Here is a 13,257-nt window from a genome sequence, read left to right on the forward strand (position 1 = left end):
CTGTCTTTGGCAGCACTCTTGACAGATTAAGAATTTATATATTGAAGCTTTCTGAAAAATTTAAAAAAGAAGTGGGGTTGAACTGGCGGCAGAAGAGGTGCTTACTGGCAAGCTGGCATGACTGACAGTGGAAGGGGATGACTAAAGAGGGGAGATGCCACATTTATTTACAGTAAAAGCCCTCTCCCTAAAAGTCAAATACATTTTTTCCTGCATAATATTTCTTTTGGGAGACTGCAACAAGACTGAACGTCTGTCGGTTGGATGAGTAGTCATGACAAAATGACGGCAGGGTTTCTTAACTATTGCTGGAATAGATTCAGGTAATACCTATTTATATTATTTATCTAACCATTTATTTAAAATACATTATTGCTCTTGTACCGTATGCAAAGTACTGTAAAGGACAGACACGTGGATTTTTGACCTTCAGTGGTGATTTGATAGGGAAGCCATACTTTACACTGTGAAATGTGTTAATTATTAGAAAACTGTACTGCAGAGTGTCATGGTAAAAAATACTGTTTATTAAACTTAATTGTTTTAAATTTATTTATTTATTTATTTATTTATTTATTTTTGGCTGCATTGGGTCTTCGTTGCTGTGCATGGGCTTTCTCTAGTTGCTGCAAGCGGGGGCTACTCTTTCGTTGGGGTGCACAGGCTTCTCGTTGCAGTGGCTTCTCTTGTTGTGGAGCACGGGCTCTAGGCCCATGGGCTTCAGTAGTTGTGGGATGTGGGCTCAGCAGTTGTGGCTCACGGGCTCTAGAGTACAGGCTCAGTAGTTGTAGCACACGGGCTTATGGCATCTTCCTGGACATGGCATGTGGGATCTTCCCGGACCAGGGCTCAAACCCGTGTCCTCTGCATTGGCAGGTGGATCCTTAACCACTGCGCCACCTGGGAAGCCCTAAACTTAATTTTTAAAATGAAAAATAAAAGAGGTACCACAGTGTATATCTGCTAATGTCTACAGGAGGATGTTCTCTAGATTAAGTAAATCACATGTAGTCATTAAAATTTTATTGCTTTTGTGGAGTTAAAATATGGCTAATCAAGAGTTAAAAGTACAATTAAAGAAAGTCAGCAATGAATAAAAATGGAGAAGCCTTGGTCATAAAGGAGACTCCCCTTTGGGAATTTGCACATTTGTTATACATTTTTCTTTTCATAGTAGGAGTTGCGTTTTCATTTAAAACGCTGTGAAACTTGTTTTGAAGGTGGTGTGACTAGATAGAAAACAGAAGGTTGAGGGTTGACAAGGGGCCAATGTGGGAACAAGAGAAAGGAACATTATTCGTGATTGGATGAGACATTTATCAAGGTTGATTTGACAGTTTTTTCTTTTAGTAATATAGGTGTTGAAGGGAGCCATCAAAACGATTCCTTAACATTCACTGAGCATCCACTGTGTGTAGAGGTTCTGTATTCATCAAACAACCTTCTCATAGTTTAGTTTTCTAAGTAGAAAGAAAATGCATTAATTGAGTAATAAATACAATTATTTATCCATATGACAATTCTATTTCTCATTAAATAATCATAAATGACCTTGGTTGTAAAAATAGAGTTCATGTGAAGTTTGGAAATCATAAGCCCTCTATTTTTTTTTAAAATTAATTTATTTTATTTATTTATTTTTGGCTGCACTGGGTCTTCATTGCTGCACGCGGGCTTTCTCTAGTTGCGGCGAGTGGGGGCTACTCTTTGCTGCAGTGCGCAGGCTTCTCATTGCAGTGGCTTCTCTTGTTGCGCAGGCCGGGCTCTAGGCACGCGGGCTTCAGTAGTTGTAGCACGTGGGCCCAGTAGTGGTGGCTCGCAGGCTCTAGAGCACAGGCTCAGCAGTTGCGGCGCACGGGCTTAGGTGCTCCGCGGCACGTGGGATCCTCCCTGACCAGGGCTCGAACCCGTGTCCCCTGCATTAGCAGGCGGATTCCTAACCACTGCGCCACCAGGGAAGCCCCAAGCCCTCTATTTTTAAGTGGCAGATCAACTCTTTTGTGAGTAAAGCGTGAGAGTTCAATGTGAGGAAGCATTAATGTTGGGACTAGTATTGGTCAAAATAGGGGACTGTTATCCTTTGGTGTGTTTTGGTATATTCTCTGGAATATCTAAATCCTGTGACCATTAAAAATGTTTGTACCAATAAAGAATAGATACAAGAATATTCTGAATCCTTGGAGAACCTTTTTTTAAAAAAATTTTATTTATTTATTTTTTGCTCATTGGGTCTTTGTTACTGCACGCAGGCTTTCTCTAGTTGCAGCGAGCGGGGGCTAACTCTTCGTTGCGGTGCGTGGGCTTCTCATTGCGGTGGCTTCTCTTGTTGCAAAGCACGGACTCTAGGCACGCGGGCTTCAGTAGTTGTGGCTTGCAGGCTCTAGAGCACAGGCTCAGTAGTTGTGGCGCACGGGCTTAGTTGCTCCGCGGCGTGTGGGATCTTCCCAGACCAGGGCTCGAACCTGTGTCCCCTGCATTGGTAGGCGGATTCTTAACCACTGTGCCACCAGGGAAGCCCTGGACGACCATTTTATAATTCAGCACAACATGGGATTTTCAGTGTTCCAGCTAGTTTTCATGCTTATGTTTAAGATATTGACAAATTATACCCTGGAGAGAGAATTTATCTTTTCAGGTATCGGTAAGCATGTCTAACAGCTCTTTAGTAGGCATATGCTAATGACAAAACAACAACTATTATCTTGTGTCCCTTTGTTGTGCTCATATTTTAATTTTTTTACAGTTATAAAAAACTCTTGCAGTATGATTTGCAAGTAAAAGACATTTTTATGGAATAAGACTTTAGGTTCCAATTTAATAAACTAAGAATTTGATTTAACATCTTGAAAACAACATGCTATTTTAGAGTGCTGTACTAGTTTCATGGAAATGGGCTAATAATAAGCAGAGGTAGATTAAATAAGTAAGTGGTATTTGCAATAAATGAAGGTCAAGTGACACCATGTTAGCAATTCAAACAAGCTCCAACAGAAATACCTAGGATTAACTGAATTACTAAAACCTGTACTTGTAGCACCCAGTAACTGATAGCAAGCGTATGTATTACGTAGATTTGCCTTTATAGGCACCTGCTTGCCAACAGTTCATTAATGGAAATTGCTGAAGTAAGTATGCAGCAAATAATTTTTCCTTAGATTGTTGTTTTCCACATTTAAATTCTGGGATACTCTAGCAAATGGCCTGCACATCAAAATAATGGATTAGTGGTTTTAAAAAGTTCACCATTAAAAAGGAAACATAACAATGACGAAGGCTAAAATAATGTTCCATTGTACTGAAAAATGTAAATATCTTTTTACACTATTAAAACTAACAAAAGAATTATTTTTAGTACATATAATTTAATGAAAGTTGTTTATTTCTGTTGTATTGATTTTATAGTTGCATTTTTATTTAACTGAAAAATTGATTTTGATTTTATGAGCTATACACAATAAAGAGTTAATTCTTAGGTTTATGTTTACTCAAGTTACACTGAAATAATAATTTTAGTCAACACTGGAAGTCCAGATGACTTTATTTTTCTACACAATGTATTTACATTTGTTTGCAAAATGCTATTGTAAGAACTCTAACAGATACTTGTATGCGGACTCACAGCGGCATTATTCACAACAGCCAAAAGGCAGAAACCACCCCAGCGTTCATCAAGTGATGAGCAGATAAATAAAACGTAGTATATAAATACAATGAGTATTATTCGGCCATAAAAAGGAATTAAGTTCTGATACTTGCCACAACATGGACGAACTTTGAAAGCATTAGGCTAAGTGAATAAGCCGGGCACAAAAGGGCAAACATTGGATGATTCCACTTATATGACATATCTTGAAGCTGGCAAATTCACAGGTTAGAAAGAATGTAGATTAGAGGTTACCAGGGACTGGAAGAGGAAGAAATGGGGAGTTATCACTTAACATGTAGAATTTCTGTTTTGAGTGATGAAAAATTTTGGAAATAGATAGTGGCGATGGTTGATTACAACACTGTGATTATAGTTAATGCCACTGAACCATACACTTAAATATGGTTAAAATGACAAATATTATGCTGTATGTATTTTACTACAATAAACATTTTAAATGTCTTAAAAATGTTATTCTAGACTTTTGCAGAGATGAATGATCATAATCTATTTACTAATCGTCCAAGAGTTACACAACCCAAGGTCTAAAGATCTTTGGGGTAAATAAGTAGTTTTCCAGATTAGGAGGTGAGGATTTAAGGAAAGACTGGGACAGACTACAGCTATTTAAACTCACGCTCAAAGATTCTCCATAAAATAAAGGATCCCAATGTGACAGACAAGTGGAGTAACCACAGGTCTATTCATAAAAATGTCTAGTAGTAATGTCCTTATCAGAGCACACAGATGTCTATACAGCTATTGGTGTTTGCAGTAAGATATGTGACTGCTCCCACTGTTTCCAGTCAGGGCTGGTTTCTTCTTCCCTCCCTCCCTCCTTCTTTCTTCATAGGAAAACTTATCAGGGATTTGGGGAGGAGGTGGGCACTCTGTTAATTTTCTTTCAACTGGCATTTCTAAGCATTTATGTGGGGAGATGACCTATTAGCTCAGTTGGCCATGTTTACAGAACTCGACGAGCAGGTTCCAAATGGCTGATCCAATCAGAGAGAATAAGAGAATCTAAATATCATAATTTAACTAAATTTACTAAGTATCATAATTTAACTAAATTTAAGTTTAGGGGGTGGTTAAGTTTTAACATCCTTCCTTTAAAGTACTTTCAACAGTTTTATAATAAGGTTTTAAGTTAATTATTATCTTCATCTTCAGAGCAATCCCTTTCCCTCTATTCAAAACTTTTTTCAACCTAATCCCAAATTTTAATTTGTCTCCTTAATTTTGGAGAGCTACCATAGAACCCTTAAAGATTCTATGAGTTTTTTTCTTTTAGTTGAAGTATAGTTGATTTACAATATTGTGTTAGTTTCAGGTGTACAACAAAGTGATTCAGTTATATATATTTTTTCAGATTATTTTCCATTATAGATTATAAAATATTGAATATAGTTCCCTGTGCTGTACAGTAAATCCTTGTTGCTTATCTATTTTATGTATGGTAGTTTGCATCTGTTAATCCAATACTCCTAATTTATCTCTTCCCCTCTCTTTCCCCTTTGGTAACCATAAGTTTGTTTTCTTTGTAAGTCTGTTTCTGTTTTGTATATAGATGCATTTGTATTATTTTTTAGATTCCACATATAAGTGATACCATATAATATCTCTTTCTCTGTCTGAATTACTTCACTTAGTATAATATTCTCTAGGTACATCCATGTTGCTGCAAATGGCAATATTTCATTCTTTTTTGTGGCTGAGTAATATTCCACTGTATGTACGCACACGTGCGTGTGTGTGTGTGTATATATATATATATATATATATATATATATGCCTCATCTTCTTAAACCAGTGGGCACTTGGGGGTTGTTTCCATGTATTGGTTATTGTAAATATTGCTGCTATGAACATTGGGGTGAAAGATTTTGTGTTTCTAAAGCTTGTTTTACATTTTAAAATATTCCATTGATACAGTCTGTATGTATTTATGTGATAACATATTAAAAACATATTAAAAATAAAAGTTGGGTTCACTTCTTTTTGTGAAAGAAAGATACCAATGGCACTCTACTTATCACTATAAAATCAAAGCAGTAGTTTATGAAGACCCACATCATGAAGCTGGCAGGCTCTATTTACATCTTATATTAGGAACAAGCTTTCTCCCTGGTTGTCAACAGCTCTTAGCCGCTACACAGCAGCGGGACTGTGTCTCACAGGGTCCATCTTTCTGCCTGTGATGTGGTTCTGACCACAAAGACAGTAGGTGTAAAAAATATCCAAGGTACACTTCTACTGTCCACGAGTGTCAGCTGCTCCTCCTTGCCCTCTGGTGTGTGGGATTTAAAACACTCCTGATTTCTGGAGGACCCTGATTTCTCAGGTCCTCACCAATTCCAAGATTCTATGATTCCATCAGAGTATGACAGTAAAAGAAAGAAAAGTGGCTCATCCAATCCTTCAAAAGGAAGCAGTCTCCTTACTGCACTGTGCATTCAAGGTCAAAGGCTCTCTCCAAAGACAGCTCTGTCTCCAAAATATCAATTGGATCCAGGATCAGTATAGTCCCCCAAAGTTCAAGAAGATATGAGATGAACCCACTTTTTTTAAAAAATAAAAATTACACATATAAGAAGAGAGATGGGGAAGAAATAAAATAACATATTGATTGTGGTTATCTGTAGGTAGCGAAAAGAATCATAAATGATTTTAAATTTTTATATATTTCCCAAACTCTTTACAATAAGCCTCTATAATTTTTGAATCAGAAAAAGTAATACATGCATGTTATATGTAATATATATGACTAGAGCATATAAATATAAAAATACTGATTTGCATGGAAATTCTGATTTTCCCCAAGGATTGGGTCAGGAAGAGATAAAACTCTTTCCTTACCTCCCCAGAACTACCCTAGGTATATAAAAACTAGTTTAGTTAACCTCTGAGTTATGAGTTTCTCTTGATATGGCTCCAGAGCAAACTAGTGTTCACCTGGGTTATTCTTGAAGAAGGCCATGGGCTCTGAGAGGCCATGAGACAAAGGTGCTGGACACCGAGTGCACCTATTCAGAGTCTGGCTCAATGCTTTATTAAATGATCGTCCTTCCTCTCCCTTCTGACATTTGCTCCTATGGCCCAGTGCTCTCGAGGGAAGCCTTCCCTACGAAGCTCATCTTGCACCATGTCTAGTATAATACCACATGAGGGGGAAAGGTCAGATGCTTTATATACTGGAAGTACTCAATAATATCTGAAGGGTGGATGAACAAATAGTATTTGATGATAATGATATCAAATGTGTTTAAGTAATTGCCATGGTAAGAGTTCATGTTAGGTAAATGTTTACTCTGAACAGGATAGTAAGAAGATTAAAATGCCTGTGGGTGTGGCTTTGCTTTAATATTCATTCTGTTCTTTTACATGCATAAGGGTTACTTAAGGGTATTATTTTATAAGAATGACAGTCAATCAATTATACAACCATAGTAGAAGCCACATGGAAATTTATGTTCACCAGCTCATTATTGACTTGAACTTTCAGAATGAAGACTTGGATGGCTACAAGTTGCCTCTTGCAGGCTCTGCCGTCCACGACAATCAAACAGGCAAAATTTCTTGACCGCCCTTCCTTGTTTGGCTATTCTCCAAGCATGCCCTCATTGCACTTTTTCAGATTCAGAACGCAGAGGCTTGCTTAGTCTTAAACCTTCCAGTTCCAGTTTTCTACCCAATGCATTTTACCATTTATATTTCCAAAACTCACCTCTGCAAGTAAGCCAGCTTCTTATCAAGTCCACACTTTCCATACCCACTGTGGCAGACACTCCTCTACCACACACTGAAAAATGCAGCCCTGATTCTCAGGAGTGGGGCTACATTTCACGAAGGTTTCTTTCTGTAGACTGAATGTGTTCCCCTAAAATTCATATGTTGAAACCTAACCCCCAATACGATGGTATTTGAAGGTGGGGCCTGTGGGAGGTGATTAGGTCATGAGGGTGAAGCCCTCATGAATGAGATTAGTGCCCTTATAAAGGTGACCCCAGAGAATTCTCTCACCCTTCCTTCTGCCCTGTGAGGGCACAGCAAGAAGATGGCCATCTGTGAACCAGGAAGCAGGTTCTCACCAGAAACTGAATCTGCTAACAACTTGATCTCAGACTTCCCAGACTCCAGAACTGTGATGAATAAATGTTTGTTTTTATAAGCCATCCCACCTTCAGTATTCTGTTACAGTAGCCTGAATGGACTAAGACAGCCCTCTTCCTAGGCTTGGGCTAGTATCACAAAACTACAACAACTGAACCAGGCCTCTTAGGAACAGGAGGGGTTCGAAAAGACAACGCCACTGGTCTTCTCAGAACAGCACACCTCTTATCATTATCCCCACAGAGCCCAGAACTATCGAACTTAGCAGTGGAATGTAAGGGAAAAGGGGAAATTCTTGATTTAAAAACTCCTAAGACAGTAGTGTGTTTACAAGTCTATAAGGTCAAAATATCTGGCTCTTTCAGGCAAGAAATGGGTAGACCTTCCCTTCCCTTTTAACTCTTTCAGGCTCTGATTATAAAGATAACTGAGGCAGAATGTTCACTCTCAGTAATCAGAAGATTTACATATCAGATCATAAGAACCAGGGTCAAGAAAAAGTTGTTTAATTCATTGCATTTTTACTCCAAGAGTATCATGGCTAGAGGCATTTTCCTAAAATAAAAATTTGATTCTTACATGTATGGCAAGGTGGAAAACCAGCCCCCATTCCTCCTAAAAACTCAGTGCTATAGAACAACTTTAAAAGTAGGCTTGGATGATTCTCAATCCTGTATTTAATCACCAGAGTCATACCCAGGTCATGCTCTTTGAGTCATTTTCGGCTTAATGAGACTCATTCAATAACATGACAAGCAGCAAACCTCTCAGTTCTGTACATTCTCTTTCAAATGCTGCCCTTTAGGTATTCAGGGAAATAAAGAAGGATAAATGAACTGAATTCAGGTTCCGTAATATAATACAGCCTATATTCCTCATGACATTTGATGTCATGAAATCTTTTCATTGGAAGAAAAATGGCTAGAAATACTAAGAAGGAAAAATAAACAAGTCATTCTGCTCACTCTTCATGAACAGTCAAGATGGAGCCATGTGGGATGCATTACAAATGTCACCGGTACTGGGAAGTCTAAATTGCTCAATGGTTTTCCTGATGGGTTGCAGCAGACTCACCACATGCAGCTGCTTGGACAGCAGCCTAGGCTCCCCTCCAGGGATCAGGCTGCTCTCTAGTTAAGTACATACCCAACTAAGGGCAGACTAACCTGGCAGGATGGAAGGGTGACTAAAACTGAATGAAATAAATAGTGAAGATTTAAGGATAGGGATTTAAGAGATATCTCCAAGGCATAAAAAGGCTAAGAGACTTTAAACTCTTCATGCTCACAACAGAATGTCACTGTGATGACATGAAAACGTAAAATATATTATAAACAACCTGTATTCAGTTTGGGTGACAAAAGCACATTCAAGCACCTACCCTTCCACTAAACAACTTATGTAACTTGGTCAAAGAGATCACTTGGGGCTAAAATTACACAGAAAACCTCCCCAAAGAAAGCCCTTGAATAAGACTTGAAGTATGAACTAATGAAGGATTAGGCTTTTTTTTTTTAATGAAAAGCAATATAATTTAATCAAAACCTAGATTAGGCGAGTGAAAATGTAAATTCTAATTACAAAATAGATGGCCCTGGAGCCACCTGGTCACCCTGGACCTTGTTTTCTTCCTAGAAAACTACTTGGTTGGACAAAATTATCTTCCAGATTCCTTCATGCTCTAAATTTCTTTCCATTTCTATAAAAAAAATTTGATGCATTATTAACAGTACTTTATTCAGAGTGGGTGCTCAATAGATATTTGCTAAACTGAACTGAGGTAATTAACTGTGGTGTGTTAGGACATCCTCCGGAGTCAAACAGGCTGAAGCATGAGTCTTGGCTATGCCACCAATAAGCTGGGTGACTTAAAGGAAGTTATTTAACCTCTCTGGGCCCGTCTCCTTAAGGGAGAACAGAAATCCTACCCCAGTGTCTAGCAAATACTAGGTGCTTATCCAATGCTAATTCCTTTCTCTGAAGGCTTTCCCCTTCCTTTTTAATCAGTTCATCATTCAGAGTCAAGTCAAGCTTACGAGCAAAGATCAGATCTCTTCCAGCAGTGGATTACACTTTCATAATTGGTTTGTATTAGTTAGCTTCATGTATTTATTATATTTGACTTTGTTTATCTGTGTTTTTACCTAAATATAGCACTTTAACATTTCCAAAGCACTTATGTTATTTGACTCTCACAAATAAGTTAGATATTTTTATCATATTTAAGACTTAAGAAAACTGGGTCATTGATTTGATTTGTGCAGGCTCATTTTTTTCCCAGGAGCCTAGTAAACGTCAGTAATAAAGTTTGCAACTAGGTCTTCTACTTCTGCCTCTTTTTGTAAATTTCCACCCCCCTTTAAAAAAAAGTCCAATAAAATATGAGTCCTTTCATCTAAGTATGTATTTTTAAAAATTTATTTATTTAGTTGTTTTTATTTTTGGCTGTGTTGGGTCTTTGCTGCTGTGTGTGGGCTTTCTCTAGTTGAGGCGAGCGGGGGCTACTCTTCATTGCAGTGCATGGGTTTCTCATTGTGGTGGCTTCTCTTGTTGCGGAGCACGGGCTCTAGGCGCATGGGCTCAGGAGTTGTGGCACGTGGGCTCTAGAGCGCAGGCTTAGTAGTTATGGCGCCTGGGCTTAGTTGCTCCGCGGCATGTGGGATCTTCCTGGATCAGGGTCGAACCCGTGTCCCCTGCATTGGCAGGCGGATTCTAACCACTGTGCCACCAGGAAAGCCCTCTAAATACTTTTTATTAAAAGCTGCCCTTGCTCAAAGAGATTCCAGTTTGCAGACTCCTGAATAATAACAGCTAGGATGTACTAAGTGCCTAGTATGCCAAGCACTTTATGTAGACTGCTTTTGTTTTTTAACGTTTCCATTTTTTTTAAACATCTTTATTGGAGTATAATTGCTTTACAATGGTGTGTTAGTTTCTGCTTTATAACAAAGTGAATCAGCTATACACATACATATATCCCCATATCTCTTTCCTCTTGTGTCTCCCACCCACCCTCCCTATTCCACCCCTCTAGGTGGTCACAAAGCACCGAGCTGATCTCCCTGTGCTATGCGGCTGCTTCCCACTAGCTATCTATTGTACATTTGATAGTGTATATATGTCCATGCCACTCTCTCACTTCGTCCCAGCTTCCCCTTCCCCCTCCTCTTCCATTTGTTTTTATTTCAGTTTGCGATCTTCTTCTTTTATTTTGAAATGTTTTATATTTGCTGTGAATACATTTGCTAATGCTATTTAATGACTTAGATCAATCTAGAGAACTAAAACATAATATAAATGTAATTTTAAAATGCATATTCTTTTGAGCAGAGGTACTTATTTATCTTTATTTTGAATGTATGTAGTATGAAGAAATTAAAGAAATGGAAGGGGTAGTTAAAGAACTTAATGACAATAATCATATTTTAGAAAGGTGAGTAATGCAAAAAATCATTCTACCTGGTGATTACATATGCAATTGGGGTAGCCTAAACTTTTAAATCCTCACAGCAAACCATGAGCGAGGGCCCTTCACTATCACCCTTCACTAGGCACAGAGAAATTTTAAAATTTGCCTAAGGGCACAGAAAATGGCAAAGCCAGGTTTTTAACACAGGTTATCTTATGTCAAAGCTCTGCTTATAATCACTAAACCATCCCACTTTACTTTATAAACCTAATTTGAATGCAGAATGGAGCGCTAGTTTACAGAACATCTGAAAATTACAATAGGCCTAGAAAATTTAGAAGTGTGAGAAACAACTCCTCATCAACTCCCCCTTAGGGCCTTGGCCACTGCCCCCACTGCAAGATTTCCATACCTTCCTGACACTCAGCTGTGCAGGATCAAGTCAAGAACCAAGATCTAATTCCCGCAGGCACTAGGCCGTCAGGCCAGCTAGGAACAACCAAATTGATAGCTAATAAAACCAGTTAATTGAACAGCATGAAGCACCCTCTCTCTATGCAAAAATTACATGGTTAGGAATTTTGAGCGACTCTCACAATCTGATTAACTAAGTGCTTTATAATATTACTCTACAGTGCAACAGAGTTTGATTATTTACATCCCATAAGAGAAATGTTTGCTACATTTATTATGGAAATCTGAAAAATCATTTAGAGGAATTCAGGCAAATTTAATTTTTAAATAGTCTTGAAAAGTCCTTTCACATCTTGTAGACTCCAACTAGACAGTATCTTGAATACTTGGATTCTTCAGCTAAATTAATGATTTCACTATTTCTGGGCTCTGTCAGCATACTCAAACAATAACTAATGACAAAGGCAGGTGTGTGATATCTGCCAGACTATTGAGTGAAAAAAAAGTACCAAATTCCAACAAATATATAGTAAAAATAATCTGGAATCATGGGCTCTTAAGATCATTTCTCCCCTAAAGGTCTGATGAAGAGATAGCCTCCACTTAAGCAAACCCTCCAATACTAATAACTATCACCACCTACCATGACAGTCTTTCCTTCCACTAACCTTCATGTTGAAATCTAAGTCTTTCTTTGTGTTCAATAGAGATGGTGAAAGATAACATCTGAAAGCTAATTTTTATATTACATACATTATACATTTTCCTAAGCCTAAAAATTTTAATTCTTATCAATTTCTTGACATATCTTATTTTTCAATTTTGGGGGGTTATCTTTACCTAAGTTTATGCAAAGACATCAGTGATTCGGAAAACATACTTAAATAATTGGTATTAGGTACAGCCATCTGACTGAATGTATTCACTTTTCAGCCCAATATTGGGATATGTCGTAAACTTGGTTACCGTGGCTCTCCTCAAAAACCATCTTTATATTCCTCCCATCTAAAAGAAAATTTCTGATGTTCTTTTTAGTTCAATCATATAAAGTTATAATTTAAGTATAATGGTCTTAGTAAAAGGAATATTTGTGATTTTCCTGAACTGGTTTGTTTTTATCCCATTGCTCAACAATCTATCATGTTACATTTTTCAAGTTAATTGCTAAAAAGCTTAGACACAAATTTGTTGCCTATATCTAGAAAGTACAAAGAACCTCATGAGTGTGTTTTTATCATACTAACTTCATTCCTGTTTTCATTTTGTTTTTCTACCATATTTTCCGTTTGCCCCATTTTCCTACTTTAATTTTTTTACATCTCACAATTTGCATTTTTATTAGCTGCCTTAAATCGTTTTTTTTTGTTTGTTTGTTTTTTTGCGGTGCGCGGGCCTCTCACTGTTGTGGCCTCTCCCGTTGTGGAGCACAGGCTCCGGACGCGCACGCTCAGCGGCCATGGCTCACGGGCCCAGCAGCTCCACGGCATGTGGGATCTTCCCAGACTGGGGCACGAACCCGTGTCCCCTGCGTTGGCAGGCGGACTCTCAACCACTGCGCCACCAGGGAAGCCTCTTAAATCGTTTTGACAACAAGGTCATACAATAAAATAGTATTCTGCAGTGTATCTCAAATTGGAGCCCTCAAGATAAGATGCCGGGGTCCACAGATAGATCC

General features: G+C 38.1%; 1 protein-coding gene across 4 annotated transcripts in view; it reads right to left on the minus strand.

Moving 5' to 3' along the window:
* MAP3K20 (mitogen-activated protein kinase kinase kinase 20) overlaps positions 1–13,257 on the minus strand; it is a 179,742-nt gene that overhangs the window by 87,457 nt on the left and 79,028 nt on the right. The window lies entirely within an intron of this gene.

The sequence above is a fragment of the Mesoplodon bidens genome (genome assembly GCF_964165515.1).
Source record: "Mesoplodon bidens genome assembly, chromosome: 8".
Lineage (NCBI taxonomy): Eukaryota > Metazoa > Chordata > Mammalia > Artiodactyla > Ziphiidae > Mesoplodon > Mesoplodon bidens.